Genomic DNA, 27,543 nt, shown 5'->3' with positions numbered 1-27,543 from the left:
CACTGAGGTGCTGTGACAAGAACAGAGCATTTTCCCATGGCAGAGAGATTTGTATGGTGAAGTAAAAGACACAGGATGAGTGGCATTTGAAATCTGAGAATGACCGTAAAGACCAGGTGTTTGAGTCCCAGAAATAGCCTGATAACCAGCTGTGATGCATAACCCAGAAACTTCCATGTTACACCACTTGGTTATACCAGTTAAGTTCATTCTGGTCAACAACAGCTCTTGAATATTTCAAATAATTATTCAATGTGATTTCTGCACATGAATGCTCTGAAATTCTGTTCCTTCTACCTCTGCAGAGCTGCTGACAGTTCCTCGTGCCTTTTCCCTCCTCTTTAGCTGGTCTGAATGCTGGGTACGTTTTTCTCCCGTATGTACTGCAGGACTTTGCAGAGGTACCCAGAGGAAGCATGTTCATATCAGTAACTCAGCAGACTTAGCTTTAATTTTCTCGTGTTCACCTTTCTGGGACATCTCAGAAGCACACTTTTAAATAGCTCATTCCTCTTTTTGTGTCTTCTTTTCCATATGGCTTCTCTCCTTCATGTTTTCCCCTAGCTAGATATTAAACTAATAATATTAAATTCTTTAAGAATGTGCAGGGAAAGCACATTTGGAAAGATCCCTAGGCATAGTTGTGACTGGAGGAGAGAGACGGGGAAAACTCACGTGGCTATGTTTAGGATGGAGCACAGGATATCCCTTCTGTAGGCAGCAGAGTCATACTAAGTACACAGGGAAGTCCAGTGTAAGAAAACACCTGGCAGAGAGAAGTGCTAAGTTGGCTGATACTCAGGAGATGGCTCGGTGACTCTCACATGTAACGGGTTCATGGGAGGGCTGAGAATTCAAATACCAGAGTTTCCAGGAAACAAAATCTTAGGAAGCTATGAAGGAGTTATGTTGCAGCTTGCTTGAAAGGGAAATAGTTCCTACAGTGCTAGATGTTTCTGTTCTGAGGTGGAAGAACAGTTCACTTTCCAGTTGACCTCAATCAGCTGCACTAAAAATAGGAAAGCATACTGTTTGGGTCAACGTTTTGCACTTGTAAGCTGAAATCTCTAAACCAAAATAGTGGGATCCTGCTAATGAGAATGATCTCTATGTGGTGGTAATCTTTTTACTAACAAGTATCACCCTCCTTCTTCTCTTTGCAGCGCCTGGAGAATGAGGGAGATAAGTATTTGTGCACACATATGTACATAAAGGAATAAGAACAGAGCCACCACGTTACTTCAGGTGAGAGAACCCCAACCGTCCTGGGAAGTCTTTCATTGCCACTGTGAAACCGAGCAGGGAAAGCAGCGGCATCCTCCCCAGCTCCTGCTGATAAACGGGGAGATTCATTGTTCACTCAAGTGGACACTCACTTTTGTCAAGCCAAATGCTGCTTAGAAAGTTGCTACCAGGTTAAAACCGTAATTAGTTGTAATTGTCCATTGAATCATTAGCTCACTGAGAACATTGTACCTGGAAAAAAAGACTTTGTTTCTAAGCCCTGTGCAATTTAAATTAAATCCTGGGCGCTTCAGAGAGTTCAGTCAGAAGGAATCAGAGCTGACAGCACTTTTTTTTTTTTTAAGTAGCTTTAATTGGCTGTTAAGTTAAAGCTTTGAAGCTTTGATAGAAGAAGTGTTATAGGTTAAGTTAAGAGGGAAAATTGAGAAACAATTAGGGCCGCTTTAAATTAATTACTTACACTATTTATTTTGAGCTTATTGAACAATTGTGTTGTATGCGTAAGTGATTGAAATTAGCCATCTGGGCAAGATAGCTTTGACCTAAATTGACCTTCTTGGGTAACTACCTAGCCTGCCCTAATTTCTATACTCTATCCCTAATTTTACTGGCAGATAAGCTTAATTGGGAGTAACAATAAATGTGCGGGAGAGGTTCCATAATGTTCTGTTGAAACCCAGATGACCTATGTAGTCAGAGAGAGAAGGCTTTTAAAGAGATGGCTGAGGAAAAGACAAATGACCTAAACTGTTTCTTCTTAACCAAGACAGCTCCCTGCTGAGTTTGATTCTTCTGTGTTTGTCAGTATAAACAGATAATGTCGTATTTAGATGCCTGAAATATAACTCCTTAGCCTGTCTTCAGCGTCTAGTTTAAGGAAAATATAGGTAAAGAACAGCAAGTTTATATGAATTAATTAACTAATATTAGTTCTGTAATACTAACAGCATTTTTTTATGTCCTGCTCCATTTTGCACTTTTTTTTTTTTTGAGGGAAAAACGGGACAAATGAGTTAGAAAAAATATGCAAGCAAAAGATCTTTTCAAGTGCTTGTGACAAAAGTGGAGCATTAAAAAAAATCAAATTTGATTGTAAAGGGATGAAGAAGCCTGAAGTGTTCTTGGTGCTGGTTTTTGAGGCATTGGTTTATCTTTTTTTTTTTTATTATTGCTTGTTTCTAGCAAGAAGATCCCTGTGAACAAGATTTCAGAAAACTGCTTTCCAAACAGTGGCGGCTGCAAAATAGGAGGCTCAGTAAAGCAGGTGAGTGATAAAAGCATCTGAGACAGTTATGTGGTGCAGGTGACTTGAGACCGCTCAGGGCTACCTATCTCCCATGCTAGAAACCTGTCAGTGAGCTCATTCTTGGCTCTTCCTGAGGGTGTCACTCTGGCACTGTGCTATCAGCCTGAACATCTTCCATCCGTGCTGGTGGGAAGGAGCTCGTTATACTCGCCAGCTCAATTAGGTGCTTCTTCATTGACTTCGTAATTAACAAAGAATTCGAACCGTGACTTGAGTTCTCATCTTGGCCACGCTGTTTCCTGCAGACCTGTATCAGTGTAAGAGCAGTGCTAGAATGGAATAAAATAAAATAAAATGTGTGACTTGTCGTTTGATCTCATTCCTAAACAAGACACCTCCCGATTTTTGGTTCACGGGGACCTGGCCCTTCGTTAGTTCATTGGGAACAAGGAAATAGGAGGTGCCCTGGGACTGCTTTTCCCTCTGATGGAATCTGCTGCTGTGGGAGTGCTCAGCTTGCTCCGCGTTCTCCAGAAAAGACAGATCAGTGCCTGGAAATGAAATCTGTCATTAGTCTGACCTTAGCTGAGAGAATGCATTTGGGAATACTGGCTGAAGGTATCGCATGCCTTCCTTTGCATAATGCTATCAGCAGAGAGACCTTGTCGTTGCTGTGTCAGTGTATAGCCACGTTCTTATTCCTCTGTCCCTGGGGCTGGAAGGAAGTAGATCTAGTTCAGAGTACTGTGCGCAGGAGTGTATTTCAATGCAGAGCCTGTGAATAAAATACAGGCACTGGTTTATGACCATAAAGACCATATATTTATTCATGTGCATAAAGCACTTTCTGTTCTGTATGTCTGTGCAAAGAAAACTTGCAAATGGCCTTGTATAGAATATGTTTACTGACTGCTACATCAGGAGATAGTTATTTAAAGCCCCTTGTTATCTAAAACAGATGTATCCTCTCTTGGAAGTAGCCAGAGCATCTGTGAAATTAAGTACTTGATGTTGATATGTGGGGAAGTTGGAAATAAGAAAATAAGGTTTATAGGTTTGTGGAAGTCAAAGAGGCGTTTAAAGCGAGAGTGGGGAAAAATAGAAATACTGCACTACCCCTAATCCACACACTCCCTTCAATAAGAGAGCATGAAGAATGCAAGTACCTTGTGTATAGTAATTAGAGTGACCTTCATACTAAGAAAGCTTGGTTTTAAGGCCTTCTTCCCTAGAGATGCATCTTCCGTGCGCTGTATCTGCTAGGATTTTTGTGGTGAAGTTCTCTGTGGTATCTTGTACCGCACTCTTCAGCGTAGAACCTGAGCGGCTTCCAGAAGTGCCCGAAACAGAACGCCTGACATCTGTCGTTGGGGGTTCGGGCTCTCTTTTCCTCTCCCCATGGAGAGATGCATGTGCAATGTGTGCAGTGAAGTGACTTGTTTTGGTAGGGCTCTTTCTTTTCCTTTTTTAAATTTTTTTTGTCATTTCTGTTTTCTGATTCAATCCCTTTGGCTTTCAGTTCCAGCTTCTGAATCTCAGCATCTGTCAGTGGTGCGATAAATTCTCTTTGGTGATAAGAGAACAGCTGCCAATAGCAAGAGCAAGAATGGCATTTGGGCTTTTTCCTGCCATGTGAGAGCTTACAGTCAGCAAAAATGCACTGTGCACACGATGGAAGAAGGCACCTCTTCTGCCCAGCTTGCTATTTTTTCTCCAGTTTAGCAGCATCTTTTCCATCCCTGTTAAGCAGACAAACATGAACAATTGTGCAGCATAATAGGGTCCTGAGCCTGAAGGACTGGAATTAATTGTGTGTAGGTCCTGAAGGTGAGAGTGGTGAGAGCACAACAAAGGATTTTTTTATATATATTTTGAGGAATGGGGGGACTTTTAGGGAAGGGAAGAAACTGTTTGGAAAGCTGCTTAATAGTGTGAGCTGGATGTTTCCTAGTGCAATGACCTGCTCCTGGTAAAACTGGTGGCGAAAAAACAAACTTTGTGTGGAGTTCTGAATTTTAGGTGCATGTTGTTTTTTCAGGTTTAAAGGTCTCACTAACTCCAGCTTGCCTATAAAATTTTATCACAGCTGGAATTCATGCCATGACAGAAGGCATTTCTGGATGAACTATTTTGACTACAGAGGTTTTGATTCTCTAGTCGTCATGGATTTAGGTGAGTTATTTATAGCAAGGGTGAAACTCCAGGACTTGTGGACTAGAGGACTTTGGTCGATGCGGTCATTTCACTCTTGGGCAACAGTGTAGGTTTCTGACTTTCCTAGGAGCCAGGCCATTCCCATGAAAGCCTTAGTCTCCCCTGACATGGAGGAATTTATATCAATATTATTATTCTCAATGGAATTTATTATTTATATCAATATAAATATTATCAGTGGAATATATTAATATCAATGGAATTTATACCAAAGCCTTTATATAAATTGCTGTAGCGGGGGACCATGTTTCTAAGACCCTGTGACACATCAAAATAGCCTTTTTGTACAGTAGTCCTGCAGCTCTGGTTTATATAATTGTTTTCTCTACAGTGGCCTCTCAATAGAGGATGAGGGAAAAGAGAGAGGCTTAGTTTCCAATGATGTTTAAGCATGTTTTGAGCTGTGCAGGCTGTCAGATGCTTTCTTGGTGTCAGTGGGGATTAGGTGCTTGTTCCAACACTTTTGTTGTAAATCTATACTGTTGCTTGCAGACTTCTGGAGGTATTTGAATGTTGCTGTATATATGACAGGAGACACACGTTCTCATTTGGTTCTGATGAGGATTTATGTGCCTATAGCTATTTGAGCTTTAGGAAAATCCCTTCCAAACTTTTCTTGTGCTCTTAGTTTGGTCTGTATAGTGCCACTTTAATGTCAAACAAGGCCGGGGTATTTGGCCTCTGGGATCATCTCACTCTACTTCGTGTAGAATCAGCACTTTTTACTTCCCGCCTCAGAAGGCAAGTGGCTTTAGTGTGTCTGCAAGGGCTTCTTTATTTGTTCCATTTCTGTTGTATGGAGTATACTGGTATGTGACCCTTTTAGGAAATCCTAATGAAGAATTGGCAGTAGTCCCTAAAAAGAGAGCAATGACATATTTTTTCCCATTGTTTTTCTTTCTTTTTTTTTTTCTAGATTTACCATGTCAGTTCATTAACACGTGCACACACCCATTTTGTTCTTCATGACTCCTCTATCTGTGTAATGACTCAAGTGTGGTTTTTTAATGATTTATGAATCCAAGGAGTACACAGGTGTGGGGTGGTAGTAATCAGTAATAAAGATAAGCACCCGCAAGGTTTCGTTTGGTTGTTTTTTTATCCTCCTGTTCTAGAGCACTCACTCTGTTCTTTGCACTCATTCTGTTCTTTGCACAGAGTACTGAGTTGGCACTGATGTTTCTGATTTATACTTTATGGCTGGTTCCTATAAAATAGCCTGTGCCTAAATTCCAAAATGCAACTTCTCAAGCTCAGACTGGGAGAAAATTTTGAATCTGAAACAAACTGTCTACCTAGGCATATAGACTGGCAGCCATCTTCAAACAGTTCCTGTAATTAGTCAAAGGAAATGCAGTTGCAGGTTTTACTCTTGAACCTCTGTGAATAATGAGACATTGGTATTTGTGGCCTTTTCTGGCAATTTGAGATTTGTTTTACAGCAGTTCTATGGACTAGCATTGAGGGTAGTGGAGCTTCAACTTGATCAGAAATTCAAGGTCAAATGAAGGATAGGCCTAGAGAAAGAAGTGTCACTTCAGAGCCGTAAGAGTTAAGTTGATCATTTAGCGCATTACTTCTGTCTTGTTTTTCCTTCATCTGCCAAGATGAGAGTATGCAAATCATGATGTTTTCCTGACGGTTGCTAAATGCCAAGATCACTGCTAAGTAGCAGTGGTATAGTTTGAGAATTTGAGATGTTAAAGAAAGGTTTGCCCTGCCTCCAAAAACATGTTGGGATGGAATAATTTGGGAATCAGAGAGGAAACAATTGTCTTGCTTTTGCAAGCTGTGTTGTGTGTATCATTGCCCATCTGCCAGGACTCTTTTTCCCATTGCTACTTAGTTGGTCTTAGGAGATTTTAGTTTTTCCACGGTCAGCTTGATTACTAAAATTGGAATCCCATGAAAGTGTGTCTTCCGGAAGATACACAAATAAAAATCCCCCTCTCATGCTCATTGCCTGTCTCACTTATTGATGTCATCAAGACTTTTAAGTGCAAATATATATGGAGGAGACTTTTTTTAAGGAAACTCGGGGAGGTCCATGAAGAATGAAGTACGGTATAAGTGGCAAAATACTGAAATTGTCATTAATGTTTTATTTTTGAATATCTTTTTTTTGATCTGTTGGCTAGTTGAGTTATTTTCTTTTCTTTCTCCCCATGAAATAATTTGCTTATTTCATCAATTATACATATTTAAACTTGCTATTTTTTTTCCCTGTAGTTATCAGGCAGTAAGCAAGATCCATGCAAGATCTTTCCAGTCTAGTAAGGATTTGCTTGAATTTTTCTCTGTTCTTCTTCAGCTGCATCATCCTTCCTTTGCTTCATAAACCATGTTTCATGCTGTATCTTGTCTGTCATACAAGAATCATTAAGCATATCCCAAAAGTGATTGCAGAGCACTTTGATTTGACCAACCTTTAGAGTTCTGTTATGTTCTTGCTCCTTTTTCTGTATCTTAAAGGTAATAGTCTCTTCTTCTGAAGCTGTACGTAGGTAAAATGAGGCAGAGATGTAACTCCCTGTTCATACTGTACACGTTTAAGCCATAAGACTTTTAAATGCTGCTTCTCTCACCCAAAGCTCATCTTTATTCTGTTTCTTGTTTTCCTACAGTCTGCAAAACTGATGGATGCCTTCTGACGGTATTTCCTGCCTTTTTCTGAGTGACTGGTAGATTGAAAGCTTTTTACTCCGTAACAGACACATCACTAAAGCCACTATTTTGTTAGCTTCTGCTGTGTCTCTAGGAAGTGATCTTGCAACCATTTCAAGTGTGCCACTTCCCTAACATCTTCTGATTCCCATAGACATGCTGAATGATATTAGTGAGTTATGAAAGCTTACAGCTAACCCACTGATCTGTGCTGCTGGAGAGGGATTTTGACTGGTAATTGGAGTGAAGCATGAATATTATGGAGTGATGGAAAGCAAGCGGAGCTCAACGGCTCTCTTGCTTGTCCTACAGCCATGTGTCGTGGAGAACAACTGGGCTTGGATGTTACGGGCATTTCTGGCAAGCTAGGATCTTTTTCAACCCCCTTGTCAGCCTCGCAAGGAGTTGAACAGCCACAGATGCTTTCTCCTGACTGGTGCTGGAAGTTTGAAGGGCAGCTGAATTTGCTAATGTTCGTGCTTTGATACAGACTGTGAGAAATGTTGATGAGGCATGAGGCAGAACAGCTTGCTCTATTGCTGCCGTATCAGCTCTGCAGTGCTGACAGTAGTTAAAAAAATGGCTTTTGTACATAAGCTTAGTTAATAGATAGAACTTGGAAGACAGTTAGGAACAGCTATGGGCAATGGCCACTGTCTCTCTCTGTCTCTCTCTTTTTTAAATAGAGTCGCTTTCCTGCCCAGAACTGCACTTTAATTTCCAATTACTTTAGTATCATTAGGAAAGGCTGACATTTTGGGAACACTCGTACAGTATGAATATGAATAACAGCATCCATGCTTTGTCATACAAGAGGACGTGCAATGAGGTTGGGGTTATTTTCCTGGATATCGGCATTGGTGACATTTTTGTTTAAAGTATAATACATTGTGTTCTTCATGCTGAAGGGTTAGTCCAAAGCATAGGTTTAACTTCTGCCTTTTAAAACCAAAGGCCTGTTGGATGGGCTGTGTTTTCTTGGATCCTTAGGATATATTTGTGTGCATCTCTCCCTTGAGCTTCCCTGAGGAAACCCCTACAGGAAAACATTTTAACAGCTATCTGGTTTGTTGGATCTCTTCTGGGTTTGGCTCTCTCTTCTGCGTACTGGGTAGGAAGAGCAGGTAGCTCTACCTCAGCTAAAAATGTGGCTGTGTGTGACATGGCGAAGACGGAACAGAACACCATCACCTCTTCTGATCTGAGGTGACACCGCCCTCCTTGGATTCACTCAGGCTAATCTGCATTCACTCTCATACTCCTCAGCTGCCCTTTCATTCCCAGAAGCTCAGTCAGCAGTTCAGGGAGCGAGTCCTCTTAGTTGGATAGTTCTCTCCAACAATGGTTGCAGACACAGTAGCTGTTTCTGGTGTGGGACTGGGTGGTGGACTCTGTCACAGAATCCATCATTCTGGTAGTCCCACTGACCTCTGTGCGGGACTACTTGTTTGGTGTTCACCCGTGAAAGCTGGAATCCTTACTGTGGAGTTTTAAAGGCTGTCCTTACACAATGCAGAGGGGTGCCTGGTAGAAGAGACAGCAGTTTTCATCTTTGTTTAGCCTCATAGTTTTTGCCCTTGTGTTTTCCAAGTTTTAAGACACGCATCAATTCGTGGAAACAGATGCCAAATACCGTGGAATCACTGAGAGAATGTGTTTTGGCATTTCTCTCTCCATCATGTTCACCACTCCACCCCTGAAAGAGCTGCAGCCTCATTATTTCAGTGTAACTTCTGACACGAGCGGATCAAGTGTTATTCCCTTTTTGAATGTCAATCAGTGGGAAGAGACCCACTGTGGCTGTATGTGAGTGCAAGTTTCTGGGCATGCTGTGCGAGGGGCATTGGTGAGTTTCTTTCAGGCTGCTGGAATGCTTTTTTGTGTTTGTTTTTGTTTTTTTGATGGACTAGTAAATGATTAGGATGTGGACTTTTCAAACAGGCTGGCCAGGTTTTCGGCAGTTGTCCCAAGTGGACTGCCTAAAAAAGGGCTGGCACTGCATCACATGGAATGACCGATGATGTGTCATATATTTTTAATAGGCAAAATGTTTTAATAAACACTCTCCCTCCTAAAACACTGGATTTTAAAATAGGTTTTAGCCTTGAGCCATGTAGCTACCCAGCTGTGAATTTTATAAAGCAACAATCTCCACATCATTAGATGTTATGACTGATACTGCAGCTATTGCAATAGTAACTATTTCCGCACACTAACAAAGTTTCAAATAACAGTTAAAGAAAGCGTGGCTCTACTTGGAAGATTTTCTCACCTTATAAATGAATCAACTTCGTGAAATTATGAAGACAGGTATTTACTGTATTATAGAGAGCCAGAAGTGTTTGGTTATTCAACCCATGCTGATTTTTGTACTGGAGAGCTTTAATCACATAGCCTGAGAATTTAAAAAATGAAAATTATTTTTCTTTCCACGTGATTCCTGTGTCTTCAGCCAATCCGAATTCAGGTGATAATGGTGCATCATGAAGCATAGTACACCCCAACTTGATCTCCCGTAGTTGCATTGGATCACAGGAAAAGCCTGTGATTTGATTTGGTTTGCGTTTCTCAGTAACAGCAATTGCCTGTTTTGTTCAGAAGCATTTGGGACCATATATAGAGGTGAAAGATGATCCAGTGACCCCTATTTGTGCAACCCAAGTCTTTCCTCTACAGTGACTTTTGTGCGATGGTCTGTAAATCACACGTCCTTTTTGAGATTTGTTCTCCCCTGTACAAACCTGCTAGCAGGGTAAAAATTCCGTCCTTCTCAAAAAGGGCATACCTCTTGTAAAGGCTTACACGTTCCCAAACCACAGTCTTGATATCCGAAAAAGAGTTGGTAGAGGTGAGGTTCTGATTTATCTTTTACCTTATTGCATCTTCTTTGAACTGTAATGATCCTTTCAACATGGGCTAAGAGAGAAAGTTGAAAAGGAACTTTGATGTTTCTGAGCATTTTGCTATTTATAGTGGGGTAGAACAGATATCTTTTCTGTGGTTATTTTAAAGTAGTTATTTAAATTCACCACTGGGGCATTTACTTAGTTTACAGAACATCACCTTTTTTAAAACAGATGGCATCCCTTTACTCATTCAGATATTTTGCATAAAGTGATTCTTTTAATAGTTCACAATTTCTTTTGACTTCTAAAAGAAAGCAACAGTTTTTCTATCCTGTTTATACAGGACAGAAAGAGAAGCACAAACTTTGCTTGAAAAATCTGACCAGATTTAATTTCAGAGTAGTGTTAATTTTTTACAGCATGTGTAGTTTTATTCAGCATCAGTGCTGTCAACTAGCTAATGCAGTGGATACACAGCTATATCGAACACTACAATTACGTGGTTGTATAATGTCAAGTTTTTCTTTCAGTGTCAATAAAAGGTATTTGCACTTCTGGCAGTGTAGGAAGAAACTTTTGGTTACTGGTCATACATTGACTTGTTTTAACAGCTTTTAGGCACTCCAGATAGGTCAGTTTTCCTTTCCAATTTGCTATGTCTCTGTTTTTGGTAGCTAACTGTAGACTGAATAGAGAGATGTTATTGCCACAAGTATAAATGTTTTCTCTGTGAATTTTAGTTGTCTTACAGAACAACAAGCTAGGCCTTTGAATACTCCTACAGCTTCAGCTGTTCTCTTGCAAATGGGGCAACTTTCTCCCTGAGGGATTCAAAAATACAACCGCAGTATAACAGCTTTGGGAAATGGAGCCCCAGAGGGAGCACCATGACCAGTCTTTATTATAGCAGTTGCTTGAGTCAATCGCTCCTGTGAAGAAACTGACCTTTAGGTCAAAGTCTTAAAAAAAAATAAAATCTAAAAGAAGCAAAAACACAGGAGCCTTGAACAGAAACTCCTAGGAAACTCCTTGTGCAGATCCACCTCTTTATTGCAACTTAGAGAGGGAGATGGTGGACTCCCTTTCAGAAACAAATACGGTTGCAGTTACTCCACCAATGTGGCATTTTCTAATGTGGTGATGAGCAGGCAGGAAACTGGGCACCCTGAGTGCTAGCCGCTGTAAAGGCAAACAGCCTCTGTTCATCAGGGCTTTGAGTTCAAAAGAAGAACCCCAAGAAGAACATGAAAAGGAAAGATAGGGTGGAAGACGTGAGAGACAAAGTCACTGAATGAGGACCCCTCTCAGGAGAGAGCCATATAGGATTCAGGTCACACAAAGGTCTTGAGTTGCCCTTAACGAAGAAATGAAAATAACTTGGCCATGCACTGTGGTACAGTGGAAAACTGTTTGGAAAAGCATGTCCAGGTATGCAAGTTGGTTTGCTTTTCATTTTGGGTAATTCTCATTTCTTGTATTCCACAGTTAGTGACAGAACATCCACAGACCTAAAGCACGGTGGTCTCGAAAGCTCTTGGAGAGATTTGTGCAGCCTCATCACCTTAATTTGTGAGAACACTTGGCACTTTGTAGGGCTGGATTCGGTGCTTGCTGGTACAAAGCCTTCTGCAGGTTCTCTCCTGGACTTCTTTTCTTGCCACTAGCCAGCTTTCATTCAGTCCCCTGTAACTGCTCTCCCCGTTGTGCACATGATGTTTGGAAGGAGCAGATAGTTAAATGGCAAATAAATCTGATTTCTCTTAGATGAAAACAGGAGTCGGCTATGTTGCTGCTTGTTTTTGCTTTGATGGCTGTGTCTATTAGGCAGTGATTTCTGGCACTTCCTCCTCGCTGCTGTCACCCCTCATAAACCCCATTCCCGGGGGCCTGACAAACTTGTGTGGCACTTGAGAGCAGCACAGTGTCTCGGTGGCAGGAGGGTGTTCCTGCCCCGCTGCCTTGCCTCTCTCTGTCCCCACAGTGTTGGGCGAGGGGCGCCGGTCACTCTGCTCTGCCTTCGCACCGAGGGCTGCGGCTGCATGGGAGCAAGGGGTCCAACGGGTGGTCAGAGGCTGGGGAGAGGCTGTGCTTTTGCTTCTGCCTTGTTAACGCCAAAACTGGCTTGAGGGTAGAGGTGGAGATGGAAGGGCAATGTGCAGGGTGAGACGGATGGTGGCTTTTGCGCAGTCAAACACCCCTATGGTTTGAGGAGAACCACGTGGTCTTGAAGACAAGGGCAGAGGGACCCCACGTTTTGGTAAGTGCTCCTAAGCGACTGTGCTTTCCTCCCCAGCACGTAAAAAAGGGACGGATGAATTAACTTCGTCCCCAGAGGAAGAAGAGCTGTGCAAGCACCTCCTATTTTTATGGCATGCGGATACCCGATTTCCAGGGAGGAACCAGGGTGGCATATGCTTCCTAGAGCACTGTTTTGATACCAGGAGAGGAGCACTGCAAACCGTAGCACAATATTTGCACAGCCTGCGCGTGGGTTCAGTTAAGTCTTGAAAGACTTTGTGGGTTATGACATTCCCCTAAATGTGCTGAGCTTTCTTTAACCTTTCATAAAACATTGTGATCTTTATGGACTGTATCATATTGTGCAGTAATGTGCTTTATTGTCCACAGAATAAGCTTTTCTTAAAGATAATTGGAAAGCTGGAAATGGCTGCTATCGGATGATTTTTTTTTTAATACATTATTTCTGAAATGGGCCTGGTGTAATAATGACCCTATCTGTTCAAGATTTAAGATTTGTCTTGGCAGAGAAAATTGATCCATTTCACCTTTGTCTAATGGAAATTTTTATCTGGGATTATCTGTTTATGTAAATGAATGTTCCTTTGAAAAGAGAACTTGAGGGGGCTGTAAATCTCAGTGACACTTTAGTTTCATGGGGGGAAAATTGGAAAGGATTCTAGTATTTATCTGCCTGAAATTGGTTATAAAAACAAAATTATCTTCATGTACCTGCTGCATCTGATGTTTCCTGGAATTTCATTACCTTTTGGAATAATACAACGTTACACTATATACAATATTCTCTGTGATTAGTCCTGAAATTGTTGGGGGTTTGCTTCCTAGCATTATAATTATCAGGAAAAGGCAGTCTGTTTGGGGCAGTGGGATTCTGATTCCCTGTCCTAATGGGTACCAATTAGCACAGCCACATTATTCATAGAGCTCTATGTAGAGCATTGAAAATATTCCACATGACTTTTTTGCCTTAAGTGTGTGTGGTGTGTGTTGGGTGGTTGTTGTTGTTGGTTGTTTTTTTTGGTTTATTTGTTTAGTTTTTTTTAAACACAAAGGAGTGACTCTAATTATTGGGGAAAATGTCTTGGGCTAATCAGCTTGTGTTTACAGTTTGCAGAGCAGGACTGTGAATGTAGCATTTAAACTAGTATTTTACACATCGTCCTTAAAAACAGTTTCACTGTTAAAGACACAGGCAAGGTTCCTTGCCAAGTTTCCTCTTGAAACCTAGATGACACATAGCTGAACAGGCCGGATCCTTGCTGGAGTAGCCATGCTGAAACACACAATTTGGTTTGTACGTGCTCGCAGGGAGCATGGTTGTCTAGCATAGCTGCTGTAAATACTTCCTCTTTTTCTTGGTGGGACTGACAAAGAATAGAGAGCAGAGCTGATTTTTAACCTGTTACTGAATTTAAAACAAAGCTATACCAGAGGATGCAGATTTTTGTATTGAATTCTAAAGTTAAACAAGGGTGTACACCATGTATTTTCACATGAAGCACAACCACTTTGTAGATATTTAATCCTTGCCATCTTTGGCAAACAAACAAACAGAAAGATTTCAGTGGCTTAATGACATGATAGCATCAATTGTGCATGGCCAGAGGGAGCAGAAGAGCACAAACATGACAGAAACAAGCATTTAACATGGGAAACTTTTTCTAGTACTTATGATCAAACTTTGTTACTTTTCTGGAGTAGAGGAAAAGCAGTTGGTATCTTTGACCCCTGAAAGAAATGATAGGTATGTACTTCAGGGTATGCTTCAAGATAAGTAGTAGTGCCACATATTTTAGAATCTAATTAAATGGCCTAATTTTCAGATCCCATTGAGAGCTGCTGCTTGCTCAGCCCTAGACAATCAAACCCTTTGCCTAGCTGCCCAGGTAAAAGATAGGAGCCTGACTTTGGACACTCCTCTGAGCCCTTCCAGGTCAATTGCAATGAGAGCTGGGCCAAAGGCTTTGCTGAAGAGAGCATTTCTCCTGTGCTGTTAAACATTGTGGTTGCAATTGGTGCTGTATTGAGGTGCAGTCTGACTTCTTTGATGTTAACTAGTACTTAAAAGAAATCAAATCAGCATTTATCCACAGCTTTCACGCAGTGGTACCTGGCACACTTCTCTTCAATGTTTCATGTCTTAGTGTTCGTTTATTTTATTTCCACAGAAGTTCAGGCAGAAATTTTCCCTTCCTAAGTTCTTCACTTTTGTGACTTTCTGCTCCACATTTCAGGCAGTCTGCTGGAAATATACATTATTACCAGCTCATTAAATCCAAAATAAATGAAGTGGAAAATTACAGAACTCCATGGATTACAATGCACCCAACTCAAAATAGAAGTGTGTGATTAAAACCAAAATGGTCTGCATTTTAAAAATGGAATAATAGTTTGGGACCCAGCTGGCAAAATATCACGAGGTGTGTTTTCAGGGTTGAATCAATGTAAATTAAATTTCACTGAGGCTGCTCAAGGTGGTCCCCTACACATGCAGAATTCTTCCAAGGGTGTATACTGAAAAATGATGAAGGAAAAGATGTTTGTGGTGTAAAGGAACGTAATGTATGATAGTTGAAAAACATACCTCAGTAGTGATAGCGGCATCCTGCAGGAGGATGTACACGCAAAGATCATTGCAAATTCAGCCTTCTCCAGAGTGAAAGAGGAATGAGGATGTAGCAAGGCAGGACGGGTTGGTCCTAGTAAATGCTTTTTCTAAATTCGTAGGCAAAAAGCCCCGAGTCTTGAAAATAACTTGGTTGACAGCACTAACTGCTCAACATTAGGTACTGCCATACAGGTAAATCAACTTCTGACTTCAGAATAAGCAGTGTATGTGTGAGTATATGCCCATGGAGAACAAGTTCCTTTAGTCTTCCCAATTTGATTTGTTTCCCATGTTTTTGATACAATTTCACTACAGCTTAAGCAAAATAAAAGAGTGAATGATGAATCAAAATTTTTTTTTTAATCTTTGGTGTATCAGTATTTTCTTCTCAGTGAAGAAGAAAATAAAGAGTTAAGAATGGGGAAAAGTGAAAACAAGTAGATATTTTGCAGCATGGATAAAACTGGAGCCTGGTTTCCCTGTAGCACTTCACCAGATGATTCAGCATTTGTCAAGTATCCCCAGATTTGAGTAGATCTTGTCATGCCTCATAAGGCACAGAAAAAGAGAACATTTTACAAAGTGTGGAATAAAGTACATGCAATATTAAAGTAAAAATGAATGTCACATAGTTAAAAACTCGGAAGGGTTTTTTTGGTTGTTTTGTCCCACAGCAAATGTTTGTTAGTGTTTAGATGCTGCTGGTCTGTTGTGCTTTGTGTGGGAGCTGGAACTGGAGAAATAGTTTTTTCGGCGCAGAATAAACAGTATTGCAGATTGAGAATTTCGGTTTTCTTTACGTCAGTTGAATTTAATGTCTACCTGGCTTCTGAAGCAGGGTACAGTAAAACCACATCTCTGTCTCTCTTTTCTGCAACCCTGAAGAGCTGTTAGACACAATGAAGAAAGGAAGAAAAAAAAAAAGTGGACCATCTGTAGATGCAGATGGGGATTTGTGGATGGTGTACAAGTTGCAGTCACTGAGTAAGCAGAGATGCCCAAAATATGTCATCCAAATTGACCAATCAGGCTGGTAAGGGGAACATTAGCCTGTTTGGATGCGTGGTCGTACAGGCCCACCCCAGCAACTGTGCGACTCACACAGACAGTCAGGCACTCCATCAGCTTTTCTTTCCTGCTGCTGCTCAGGAGCTGGAAATTAGGTCTGCTTTTACCTGTCAGCTTAGCTCAAAAGACCAAAGACTAGCAAGCTTCATTTTGGTTTTGCAGACTGTGTTACAAGAAAACTCTTCTTTTCCTTTTTATTCATTTATTTTTCTTTTAAGGTACGATGCAAGACCTTTTGCAGTATTTGTATGCTCTGAGGTGTAGTTTGACTACAAAGTGATGTGATGCTTCAGTTAGTGAATGGATAGAGTTTTGTTGGTCAAGTGGCAACTAAGTCTGTTTCAGTTACTTAGGTATCTTTTCAATTGTAAAAGAGGACAAAAGCTCCGCAGGACTGCGTGTGTTGAGGAATTGAATTCCCAGAGGAAATGATACTCCGTTTCTGTCCTATTTTTGAGAAAAGATTGATTTAAATAGGAAGGTGTAAGCATTCTTCTACACCAGAACAGCTGAATGTTCTGACCTTACTGAATGTTAGTCAATCTGTTTTGTCCTCACTTTAAAGAAGAAAGCAAAAAAAAAAAGCCAACGAGCAAACAAAAACCTCATAAAACCCAGTCTGTTTTTCAGAGAAAGTTTTGATTTCTGTGGAGATTGCTCCAGGCACACATCGTCCTGCCTTGGGAGAGGGCAAGTGTGCAATGCTGGGAAAAGGGTTTATGGCAATGCTTTCTCTCAACACAAGTTTGGCAGGTGCTAAAGGGGCACATGAGTTCCTTGCATACTGATGGGCCGCTGTGGATAGATTGAAATTAGATAAGAGGAAGGGACAATCCTAGATTTTTGGGTTCCCAATGAGGAGAATCTCAGTGAGGACTTAGGTCACGGAGGTGCAGCCTTAGGAGGAAATTTTGCTACCTGGGTGTCTTAAAACGTAGGCCATACTCCAGGAAACTTCCCATCAGGATCAGACCTGGGCTGCCAAGAGGATGCACGTTCATACCTTAGTACATCTTTCACACTGGTATGTTTGCGATGGCTGATGTTCACGTAAAAATGGCAACCAGCGTTCTCTTGCAGGATATTCTGTGGAAGCCACCAAGTGTTCAACGCACATGACAGAATGTGGGAGAGGGCTTGTAACATGTAAAGAGCGCTGTCTGGGTTTGCTAGTCAGTCACTGTAACAAAGCATGCACCCATTTGTCAACACGAGCCAAATCTGATTGCAGAGCCTTCAGCTCTGCCGCAGGTTGGCTCAATGTACGTGAATGGATTAGCTCTAGACTTGCATCAGCGTAATTGAGATCACAGTTGTTCTAAGCACTCCATAAAACACAGTGAGTTGTACAGCTAGTCCAATACGTTGCGCATTGCCAAGTCCCCAGGAGGTTTTTAGGGTGTCTGAGTACGCGATATCTTTCCTGAGCTCAGTAAAAAAAATGGTGTGGAGAGCAGGGTGAAAGGATAGGAGAAGGGAGAGGAATGGAACTGCTTTTGCTATTTTTGCTCAGAAACACTGACAGACTTGCCAGATGCAGCTGTCAAGGAGCAGCAAGGTGAGGTTTGGCCACAAGCTCAGGTTCCCTCATAGCAACTTGTCTTCAGATGAGGGGTGAGATTCAGACATACGTGGCTGCTGTTGAAACTCCATTTCAGATCTCGAGTACCAGAAATCACAGCTCAGCTGCTCACACAGCATGCTGTGGCTGTACTTAGGCATACTGCATTTGTTTGCCCAAGTGTCCAAAGCCAGTTTTTAATTCAGGGAGGGCACTTGTGACCGTAGCAGTTCAGCCTCGCAAGCATTTTCTCTGTTTGTATTTCATGCTGCTTGTTCTTGTAAATGGGCCTGGTGTTTTGTGAGCTGTAAAGCATCTCCAAGCCTGCTTATGCAGGACTGCAGAGCAACAAGCCTCCTTGTAATGCCTTTCAGGATGGCTCCATTTATATTAATTGTGTCACTAAAAATATTCCCTTTTACCCGGGGGAGCCAAGTCTGCATCACAAATCATCCAGATAAGAAGAACCGTATCCACAGTGGGTAGCATTTTTAAGGTATAGATTTTTTTTCCTCTGGTAGCTTTATCATAACATCCACTCCTTTCTCTTGCAGAAGCTGATACAGAAAGCTGGTGCGTGTTACTGGCCGGCAGCTGTGGTTCATATCAGGAGCAGATCTATTTCTGTGGTTAGAAACAAAACTGTGAGTGCAGCCCAGAATTATTCAAAACGTTATCCTTAGGTTCTGTTATAACAGTAAAAGAAGAAACCTGGGTCTTGCTGTGCTTGGCAAAATATGTCATGATGGCGGTGTGCTATGATTGTTTATGGCTGTGTTTGTGCTATTTATTGCCCTCTAACTAGGAACACTGAAAATGCAAGGGTCGTGACTGAAACACGTAGTGGGGCTGTCAGGCAGCTTTTTCGTCAGCTTGGGAAGTGTTTTGTGTGTCAGCATTGGTGGCTGATAGCTGTAGGCAGATGCTGCCTGGGTCAGTGTCACTTGTGACCACCCAGCTCCCTAGTGGGGAAACTGAGGCAGCAAGGTGAGGGGACTGGCAGAGGGAGTGCAGTGAGAGCTGGTGGCAGAGCCCTACTTGGTCCTGGAGCTCTCGGTCCATAGAACCAGCTTTTTGCCTTCCTGGAGATTTTTCTGTCTTCGTGGGACCCGCGGTTCCTGCGAGAGTCTGAGCATAGCCCTTGAGCTCTCTGCCTGTCCCCTCGGGTGGCACTTGGGGCACCCAGCTGTGGCTTGGCCCTGTTGTCTGTTCCTCACTCGCTGACCCCAAGTGGAGTTTCTTCCTCCCGACCCTTGCATTCAAAGCCCCTGCGATCGGTGTGCATCTTCACTGGCTTGCTCCAACTTTTGGCTCCAAGCCCTGTTCTGCATTCAGCAAAAGCCTGCGGAGCAGTATCAGTGCCAACAGGCTGCATCGGCGTCTCAGCGGCGCTCTCTCCTCCCACTCCTTCCTACTCCTTTGCTACTTATTCTACCTTCCCCGACCGTGCGCTTTCCCCTGCCTCCTCCGAATCCCTCCTCCTCTTCTCCCCCCACTTCCCACCCTCACCCAACGAAGTCTTCGGTTCTTCCCGCTTGTAATTTGTCGCTAATCAGCTGTCAGTGTTGGAGCAATGATGAGAGGTTCATCTCTTGCTGAGGGTAATGGCCTTAAAAGTCACAGAGTCAATGTCAATGGGATCGCTCCAATTCAATCAGAGACCTGAATGAGAAATGGCCCCCGCTGACATTAGCACTCATTTTGAGCCCAAGCATCTGGGCCCTAGTAAATAACCATCAGTGGGTGGGTCCGGGGGACAGGTCATTAGCCCCACGAAAAATAAATATCGTTTCCCTTGATGGCTGCGAGTAATTTAGCTCAGACGAGGAAATTTCACCCTAGATTAAGTATGATGAGCCAATATCAGTCAGAGGAGGCCAAACAGTGAGAGCTTGATGAGATAGAGGGAAATTTATATGCAGCTGGCTGAATGCAAGATGAGTTGAAAGAAATGATGTACTCTTCCACTCTTAAGCCATGTGCAATGCCAGGCACTGTGTCTCCTGCAACCGGCACCCCCTCCCGACGCTGCTGGGCCCCCCAGCCCCTGGGCACGCATTTGTGTACGGCACGGCCCACCCGCTGCCATCCCCACCCCCTCTGCCACCATCTCCGCTGTCGAATAACTGGCTCTGGTGCTGACAGCTTTCGCAGGCGATGCCTCCGAGTCAGAGCAGCGGCTTCCGGAGAGGAGCTTGCCATGTCCGTGGGCTTGCACACAAGTCACAGCCGCGGCCAGCCCTGCCTATCCAAAAACAGCATGGGAGCTTAATTGCTCTGCAGGCCTTCGAGGCCCATCGCCTGCTCCTTTCCTCTTACACAAATAACATAATAAGCCTCTTCCTGCACCTTTGGTTTGCATGCAGTATTATTTTTTCTAGTTGCTTCTTGAGCCCATCAATCTAGTACACGATATGCTAGATGGCTATCAATTCCACTCCCTAGCCCCTCTTTCTCAGGGGCACACGTTGGGAATTGTGTTTTATGTCTGTTGGAAACGGCGAGGAGGCAGCTTCGCTCTCCCTCACTGGCCCAACTCTGCATCCCTAAAGCTGTGGCTTCAGGCCGGGGCCTGTCCCCCGGCTGTGCCCTGAATATGAATTGGGCACGCTGCAGCAACCAGCTTGGCTCTCCCTCGTCATTTGGTCTTTCAGGGCGACCCCTGGATAACTGGGACAGGAGCATGGGATGAACACAGTGAGCTGGGATGCCAGAGGAAAACTGAAGCAGGCCAAGAGCAGACAGAAATGAAACAGAAAGCATGTGGAGAAGTGCATTATTTCAATGTAGGCATGAAGGATGGAACTGCAAATGGAAGTAAGAGGCCTTGCTGCAGCCAGTGCAAGCCTTGGGCGCCTATTTGGAGGCCAGTTTTTCAGCATGAGAGCCAATTAATAGTTCTCTCTCTTGCCCCATTAAAAACTGTCATCCTCAAAAGACCAAGCAGTTGGAAGGTCTGACAGCAAGCAAGCAGGTGGAAGTCTGCTGGGAATGCCCTTGTTTCCTGTACAGAATGTTTCCAATAGAAATGAGAGATTTTCTTCTATTAGCTTACACATTTCCACATTGTTCTCCAAGTAATGACAAAGTGTGTTTATCCCATATTCCTGGGAACCTCTTCTGTCATTGTGCTGTAGTTCACCACAAGCAGCTTCCAGTGCAGCGGCAGGTACGTAGCACTTAAATCTTTTACTTTTTTAAAGAAGAGGTGCTAGTTGTTCATGTGTGTCAGCACCTTTTTATGCCCACCTGAGCAGAAGCAAAAGTATCTTTGTAAATATTCTGCCATACCTCGTAAAACCTCTGTTAAATGCTGGGTCTTGCTGTTGTGCTGAAAGGTTAGCCAGTGTGCAAAGCAACAGGCTGAAGTGCCAGGGTAAGTACATTAGGCACGTAGCATTTCACCTGGCCTAAAAACATCTGGCTGCCATTGAAGAAGTATTTCTTGTCTGAAGTAAATCCTGTGCAAGTATGGTCAGTGGAACAACGACAATTTCTGCAAAAAGAAGGTCTGGGCAGGACAGAGAATTTGAGACGAAAGGAAGTAGAAAAAGGAAAGGCTTGGACACAGATGTACCTTGTTTCCAGCCACTCTGGTTTTGAATATCCTTTGGATTGTACCCTCAAAATGCAGGATCTGCAGCAAGGATGGCCCATGTGTGGGGCTGCCAAGTCCCCCAGAACCAGCTGCATGTTTGGCTTTCCTGCAACGCAGCGGTGGTGGGAAGAAGCTGACACCATCTCCTGCTTCGGAGATGTGTTCTTTTGGAGAATGTTCCTCTCCCTGAGCTTTCCTTTTCCCTCAGCTACTGGAGTTGCAGGTTTTTGGTTTTCTTACTCTTTGTAGAAGGATGGGATGTAGGTTCCCCTCCTCCAGGGTGACCGTGAGGTGGTAACTCAGCCCAATCTGGTAAAAAAAAAAAAAAAAAAAAAAAAAAAAAATCAAATGAGAATTTCAGTCTGAAAAAGGTTCTGAGTTTTCAGCTTTTTTTTACCCCTCCTTTCTTGTATATTGAGGTAAAATCTGTCTCTCTGATTATCTGTTTATCTATTTTATTTATTTATTTATTTATAATACTGGATAATGCTGAGGTATGGAAATTCTGAATTTTCAGCTTCCCTGCTTCTTTCCTGATGATATGATACTGTTAGCTGAAAAGGAGGGCTGCTTATAGAGCAGGGAGTAGAACTGTGATTTTTTTTTTTCTTCGAGATGAGGCAATGTAGGCAAGAGAAATAAATGTATTGACTGACCTAGTGACTGCTCTTACAGGTGTAGAAGCAAATGGAGGTGACAAGTCAACCCCAGAACATTTCTCTCAGAGGATGTGATTTTAGTGAATGGAGATTCTTCCTGATGAAGTGTGTGTGAGTCTCTCTTCTCTGTAATGCTTCTTCTGTATGTTCTTTGCTTCTGTCTCTTGGACTTGTCCGCATCTTAATGTAGCTGAGCTGCAGGTCCTATTGCTGTCACAATAAACAAACAAACAAAAAACCCACAATGATAATTAAAAAAAAGGCAAACAAACCAACCTTCCAAGAGAGGATAGGAGAGGATTGCTTTCAGGAGGTGGGTTTCCTTCTAGAATGTGTTTTTCTTCGATTTTTTAAGTAGTCAGCTCTCCTCAATAGGAGAAAGAGACTTTGCTAGAAGGATGCTTGTTTATGTAGCACTGTCTGCGTGCCTCATTTAGGACTTGCTCAAGCTGGAGACCCAGACCCTTCTGCAGTGGCTTTTCATTGATGAACTTCTCCAAGTGGTACAAGGGTTTTTATACACAATAGCTTTTCCTCTCTGTCCTTCCTATTTTGAAAAAATATCAGTTGCCAGGACTCCTTGAGCCTGAGCATATATCCCTTTGGAGGGTGATGGTTTGCTCTTGAAACTGACAATAGCTGTTTATCTCTGAGCTCTGGGGGAGGGTGGGGGGCATAGTTATGTGGCCTGTCCAGTAATCAGGAGCATCTGTGCACCATTATGGAAATAACTGGAAATACAATGGAGGTAGAGAGAGAGTTCTGTCAGCTCTTAACCAGGCCAAAATTGTACTTCCTATGCAATTGGGTATATATATAACTGATTTTGTTGTTGTTGTTGCATTTTCTTACAACAAATGGACTTTTTCTTATAATAGCTTTCTGCTGGGGATGCTTCAGTCCTAAATATATCTTTTTCTTGTACGCTTAAGCTACAGCATGCCCTGGTGGGTAGTATGGGCTCTATTCTGGCCTCGGGTAAGCAGGTGTAAAGTTAGCAGAGTTATAGCCTCTACAACTAGACCTGGCTTTGGCCCCATGCCTGTGCTGCTCCCTTGCCAAAGCAGAATTTGCCATTTCTGCTATTTATTTATTTATTTATTTTTCCACTCCTGACTCCTGATAAACGTCATTCTTCACCATGCAGTATTTGTCTCCTGCTCTCTTGTGGTGGTACACGAGCAAATTGATGAAGAAACCATTGACAAAGTCCTGATGGTGGAGGGGGTGATGATGAATTGGGAGCCATTATAGCAGGTATTGTGTGCGTTCTACCAGCTGACGCTCAACTTCCCTTCTAATGCCAGTTGCCTTCTATCATCTGGTAAACGGATTGGATGCAGGCTTCTCCCAATTAAAGCCAGTGAGGTCATATACTTCCTAATTACAGGCTAGTCCATTGTGTCTAAATGTGACAGACATGTGCTTGGAAAATTGCTTTTAATGCCTAAATAAACACGATGAACTAAATGGCAGATTTGAATCGTAATTGAAAGTGCTCAGCCTCTTGAATTTTACACTGACTTTCTGATAGCCACTTGTACTGCCGACCACCCTCATTTGGGGATGTTTTGTTCCTGGCATAGCAATGCTATTATGTCACATGTGGGCCTTCACCCGCTCCCTTTCTCTGGGACGTTAGTGTTTTACAAACATATGCAGCATGATCACACAATGGAGAGCGAGCCCGCCCTCCTGCAAGAGTAGAAGAGGATTGTGGCGGGAGAGACAAATTGAGTTGACACCAACAGCAGGAGTGGGTGAGCGAGCAGATCGAGTACAATGCAAGTACAGCGGTACAATGCAGGATGGTTAAACACAGAAATTCTGCATATTGCTAAGAAATCCCAAGTGACTGCTGACAACCTTGGGGCTGAGAGATGTCTCCATGTGGGCAAGCTGTGCTCCCAGTTACTTAGGGAAAAATCTGGACTTCTTCCAGATACGCAGCAGGAGTTGCTCTAAATTCAGACCCCGAGCATGATATTGACCTCCTGTGCTGAAACTTTGAAGAAGAGAGGATAAAACCTGTGTAGATATTCAGGAGCAGACTTTTGAAGGTATGTGTATGTTAAATAATACACTTATACTAGGCCAAAGGCAATTTAAGTGTTGCATTTTATCTGACACTGAAGGCAAAATGCTCGGTTTTCCAGGCAGCTTGCTATTGCTTGCATATGTATTAGTTTCTGTTGGGAGTATTCCCTGCAGGATTATCTAAACTGGCTAAAGCCTCACTTGGTATTTGCTTGTATTTCATAATGGTTGGCAATATTCAGTGCTCACTAATAGCCACAAATGCTTGTTGTGCCTGGCCGCACTCTGCTTCTGCTCCAGTCGTTCCCTAGGGCCAAGTTTGCGCCTGAAGGTTCGAGTCTGAGTAAGGCAACTGGGGCTATCCTTGGAAATCGATGACCCTGCTAGTGGTGTCCGGAATAGGTGGTGCCATTGCAGAATGAATATGGAGTAGACCATAGTCCCATCTTGTTTTCCAGCTCTCCTGACTTCAGGGCTCAGTTCAGCTGGCTGCCTAGGTATGGGATAGACTTTAATGTGATGGTTTACATGCTTCAGGCTCGGCCTGGAGTGATGTGCTCTGCCAACATATACCCTGAATTATTTGTACCTGTTCAGATTCACGTCATGCAAAGCGCTGAAGCATTGACCTGAAGACGGTAGGAGTGGGGAGGTGATGTTTGTGATTGTGTTGAGGGGGTAATAGGTATGGTGAAATCTGTGGTGAAGTGAAGGCTGAGCCCCAAGCTGGCTCTGGCCAGCAACATCATTTAGTTTAGTTGAAATGGTGTGGTGAGGCAGCATCCGGTAAATCAGTTTTAGCATGCCCTAGTGTATGGATACAGCTTAAGTATGTGCTTAACTTGAAGATTGCAAGCAGCTCTCTTCAAATCAGTGCTTGAGGTTATACGCCAGCATAAACACCCAGCTGGACTAAGGTTTATCCTGACAGGCACTTTCCTGTAGAGATTATCATCATATTTGCCTCATGCTTCCTTACATGAATTCCTTAATGGCTGCCTGAAAAGAGAGTACCGTCTCTCTGCCCCGTTGTAGGTATGAGCTCTCTGATGCAGGGCAAAAACAATTCCCTTTGCAAACAGTATTTTATTTTTGGAACTTGTGGGTGTCAAACTCACACTGGTGTAAAGACAGATGTGGAGTGCTTGGGGCCTGCAGCAATATGTTGAGCCCTGTTGTTTTGTGTTGATAGCACACTGGTGCAATTTACATCAGCTGTTCTTTCTTACCTTGAACTGAAAGGTACAGCAGCTGTTGACATTATATTTATGGCACTGTAACTATTTATGCTATGCTTTTGACAAGCACTCACATATTTCACGGTGTTCTGCATCCTCTTGGACTCTGATAGGCCAGTTGCATGGACTGATGATGAGACGCTGCAAGAAACAGCTAGCATGAGAGAGAAGAGGTCAGCTCTGAAGATTTGGTATAAATTGAAGTTACAGGTTCCTTCTTTGCAACCAGTCACCTGTTCCCATACTGCTTGCTGGAGCTTAGTTGTCTTGAATATCAGTGCTCTTTCAGTTTTGGGTACAGTGCAAAAAATATGTGCAAAAGTTACTTGAGAAGTGGAAGGTACAAAGTCAGAATGATTCTTATTTTCTTTTTCCCTTGGGAAACCTGTCTGAACGTTAAAAATTTGAATAAATGTGGAGGCATTCACACTTAAGTTAGGTGGGAGCTGTTGTGGAGTCTGAACTCTTGTTGAATATGCTCCTGAATCCAAGCCTTAGATCAGGTGTGCTGAAGCATGAAATGAAGGCTTTATTACCCCGAGATATGTGTACTACATACTGGCATGGGAGGCAGGTTGTTTGTTGCAGCTCTGCAGAGGATTTCTGTCCTTTGCAAATGATGTGAAATGAACGCTGTTTATTTGGCACAAGGTACGGACATTAGAGGAAAAAACAGGACTTGCCAGTAAGGGCTTCGTTCCTAGGGTGTAGATTTAATAGCATCAACCAATTCATTTTAAATGACCTGGCTGTTGCAGGCACGGCGGTTTTTGGGAGACAAGGAATGTACAGGCAGCCAAACTAACAGCTTTGATCTCTCTCTAACTTTTTGTAAGGTTAAGTGAATGCCATGCAAATGTGGGAAGCCAGGAGAACATCTCTGCTTCTGAAGGATAAAGAAAATTGCATCCAAGCACACGTTCCCATCTATAGGGGTTGTACTTGTGCTAGCAGAAACAATAGAAATATTTCCTTGAAGACAGGGCAGGCAAGTATCCTGCTCTGCTGCAGAATTCTTGTGTGAACTTGGATTGGTCACTTAGGTAAAAACCCTCAGAGATCTTTTCACTTTGACTTTCAAGTGATTTTCTGGGGGATGTAAAGGCCAAACTGCCTTTGACAATCTGGGTCTTACTTTCTTTGGCTTCACCAGTGCCATTTTCACTGCCATATTCAAAATGTACCCAGGCAATATCACTCCCTGTTCTCCAGTGACTTTGCTGTTACAGTTGTGAGTTTTGGGGAAGGTAAACACAGTGAAGATTGCAAAGTGCTTACTTGATAATGGGAGGCATATAAACACCTGACATGGATAAGTTGCTCTTTTGTGCCTGTGTCCAGTAAGGAAAAGTGTTATTTATTCTGACAGCATCCTCTAACCACTGAGAGCTCCCTCTGGGCTTCACCTGATGCCTTTAGCCTGATTACTGCCAGCCCTGCAGCCTTCTGCTAACTTATTCCCACATACTATAAACCACCCATTAGCCTTTTTCCTCAAAAGAACTTATTTACAGAGGCCTGCCACCACCTTTACTGCATTGTGTGTAGGAACTGTCTTTCTGGCTCTGCGGCCACAGAGCACCAGTGTACAAAAGCAAGTTTGTGGCTGGAATTTGTTGTTTCTTTCCTGTCCAGATGGTCACTCTCAGCCCCATTTGACCTCTCAAGTACAGGCTCTGGACTCAAAATCAGGAATTAGCAGGCTTCATCTTCTCCTTCGCAACAAACTGTGAAGAGCTTCAGCAGGAGGTTGGCTTCAGGGAGAGGCAATGTATCGGAACACATTGCAAAAGACACTTCTTGCAAGAAAACACGGGTAAGTAAATGAAATACTGCTTTTCTGCCTGTAGCTGGAACTCATTTTCCAAGGACCCCTGCTGAAGAGAACTCCCTTGGGTGTTTCACAGAAATGTTTTCATTGAGAGTGGTCCCTCTTCCTTGAGTGGGCAACATGGTGTTCTTCAGTTCTTTTCACTCTGCCCTGGCTGCCCCTGTTCATTTGTCCTTGAGCACCCCTTACCTGTGGTAGATGTAACAGTGAATACCAATTGGTGACCTTAGTTCACAGAAATGGTGATGAAATGGTGATGGAAGGGTAGCTCTTGCACCTCTGTGGGACTAAGTGGTGAAATCAAGCAGCTAAAGCTTTAACAATTAAGGCAAAACTTGGCCTGCATGTGTGTCGCAGAAGGCTCTCGTGCAGGGATTCGTCTGTGAATGCTTCCAGTACTTTATGTGTTTGAGACTGGATTCAGTGGCTTAGGGTGTACCCTCACAGTGGCAGACAAAAGTCATTAGTG

At 42.9% G+C, this 27,543-nt stretch overlaps 1 long non-coding RNA gene across 1 annotated transcript in view; it reads left to right on the top strand.

Moving 5' to 3' along the window:
* Positions 1–1,907: 1,907 nt before the first annotated feature.
* The window catches only part of LOC121069898, a 31,839-nt gene continuing 6,203 nt past the window's right edge, over positions 1,908–27,543 (top strand). Inside the window, exons 1-4 of the long non-coding RNA XR_005819736.1 lie at positions 1,908–2,045; positions 2,428–2,509; positions 18,266–18,355; positions 26,879–27,059. This is a non-coding gene — a long non-coding RNA (uncharacterized LOC121069898). The remainder of the gene's footprint in view (positions 2,046–2,427; positions 2,510–18,265; positions 18,356–26,878; positions 27,060–27,543) is intronic.

The sequence above is a fragment of the Cygnus olor genome, chromosome 4, assembly GCF_009769625.2.
Source record: "Cygnus olor isolate bCygOlo1 chromosome 4, bCygOlo1.pri.v2, whole genome shotgun sequence".
Taxonomy (NCBI): domain Eukaryota; kingdom Metazoa; phylum Chordata; class Aves; order Anseriformes; family Anatidae; genus Cygnus; species Cygnus olor.
The sequence above is the reverse complement of the archived record's forward strand: the minus strand, read 5'-3'. Positions and strand labels throughout refer to the sequence as shown.